At 36.2% G+C, this 2,133-nt stretch overlaps 1 long non-coding RNA gene across 1 annotated transcript; it reads left to right on the top strand.

The window, feature by feature from the left end:
* Positions 1 to 6: 6 nt before the first annotated feature.
* LOC124894622 lies at positions 7 to 1,528 on the top strand. Its single transcript, XR_007051278.1, has 3 exons — positions 7 to 509; positions 864 to 959; positions 1,146 to 1,528. It is a non-coding gene; the product is annotated as an uncharacterized LOC124894622 (long non-coding RNA).
* Positions 1,529 to 2,133: the final 605 nt, after the last annotated feature.

The following is a 2,133-nucleotide window of genomic DNA, read 5'->3' as shown; positions in this document are numbered from 1 at the left end:
GGACAAGTATTATTGACATTTATTTTTGATATAGTGGAGTAAATTTTTGACAACTCTCTTCATCACATTTGGTGCCATTTATGTGTGTATGTTGTTCTCTTGAAAAATATTGATACAATGATGATGCCCGGTAAATCTGGAGGAATTATTGATACTATGATGATGCCCGGTTAATCCGAAGGAATATATGATATTATGATGATGCCCGGTTCGAGTTCGGAGAAATATGTGATATTATGATGATGCTCGGTTTGAGTCTGGAGGAATATGTGATTTTATGATGATGCCCGATTCGAGTTCGGAGGAATATGTGATTTTATGATGATGCCCGGTTTGAGTATGGAGGAATATGTGATATTATGATGATGACCGGTTCGATTCTGGAGGAATGTGTGATATTATGATGATGCCCGGTTCGAGTCTAGAGGAATGTGTGATATTGTGATGATGCTCAATGAATTCAGCGGAATATGTTGATATTGTGATGATGCCCGGTGAATCCGCAAGAGGTAAGAACATTTTGATTCCATGTGGGGCAAATTTCTTATATGCATTGATATTTGTAAAGTTAGGCCGTGTGGGGACAACCGCCTATGTGCTAGAATTATGAGGTCTCTATTGGTAAATTATTAATTGTTTCTTGTTCCAAATCACTATATAAGAGGTGTGACCCTTTTTGATGCTAAACTAGCTACTAGAGGAAATTTATGCCTAATATTGAGTTAAGGCTTAGTGTTATATGTAAATTTGCATAAAAATTCAAGGGCTAACCTAATATATATACTTGACTTGAATAAGAGATTATATTATGAAATGTAACAAGTGCAGGTATTTCTGCTTATTTAGCCTCTTTTGATTCTCAGAAATGGATCATATATACTGCTGCTGCTAACCATATGGTTGGGGACTCGAACCTGTTACTTAACAAGAGTGTTACATAGTTGGACAAACCAAACAAGGTATATCTACCAAATGGTGACACTACACTGGTCACTCATGTGGGAACTAGTTGCTTGTCAGAAGGAAATAACATCACAAATGTCGATCACATTCCATAGTTTACATGTAGTCTTCTATCGATGTCACAAGTGACTAAGGAGTGGAATTTCTTAGTGAGTTTCTTTCCTCATTTCTGTGTTTTCCAGGATCTTTGTACTGGAAAGGTGAGCGGGATTAGTAATCTTGATGGAGGACTATATGTTCTTGGAGATCAGTCAAGGAAAAAGGTCGCAGTAGCAACTAAAGCAGCTAGTAAACCAGCTATGGAAAGAACTCAGGTTGAGGTAGATTTTTGGCATCAAAGGTTGGGACATGCATCAACAAATGTGATGAAGAGAGTTGTATCTCAGGAGGTCCAAGTGATAGAAGATAGACTAAAACAATGTAGTATTTGTCCTAGTGCTAAACAAACTAGGTTACATTTTCTGTCTACTAGTAGTCAAAGTACATGTTGTTTTGATCTTGTGTACATGAATGTGTGGGACCTTACAAAGTACCAACTATGAATGGAAACAGATACTTTCTAACAGTGGTTGATGATTTCTCAAGATTTACTTGGATATTTCTGTTAAAGCTTAAGTTTGATGTATGCATTCAAATACAACACTTCCTTGTGTATGTCAAAAATTAGTTTGAAAAGACTATCAAAGTAATAAGGATTGATAATGGTACTGATTTTGTCAACTTAGTATGTAAGAAAATGTTTCAAGAATATGGCATAGTATATAAAACTACATGTCTATATTCCCCTTAGCAAAATGGTGTTGCTGGGAGGAAACACAGGCACATACTTGAGGTAACAAGAGCTGTGAGATTGCAAGCTGAAATTCCAATAAGGTTCTGGGGCTATTGTGTTCTAACTGTAGTATATATCATAAATAGATTGCCTAGTTCAGTCATTCATACCAAATTGTGATCATCTAAGAGTAATGAGGTGTCTTTTCTATACTAAAGTACTGAATGAAAGTGATAAGCTCATGACTAGAGCAAAGGCAGATGTTATGATGGGGTATTCTAGCACTCAGAAGGGATATGTAGTATATGATATGTCTGCTAACACTTTTTTTGTGTAGAGATGTGATATTCAGGGAAGAGATATTTCCTTTTAAGGAGCTAAAGAAGCAGCCTCAATCA

This window comes from Capsicum annuum, unplaced genomic scaffold (assembly GCF_002878395.1).
Source record: "Capsicum annuum cultivar UCD-10X-F1 unplaced genomic scaffold, UCD10Xv1.1 ctg76189, whole genome shotgun sequence".
Lineage (NCBI taxonomy): Eukaryota > Viridiplantae > Streptophyta > Magnoliopsida > Solanales > Solanaceae > Capsicum > Capsicum annuum.
This window is presented reverse-complemented; position numbering and strand designations above follow the sequence as displayed.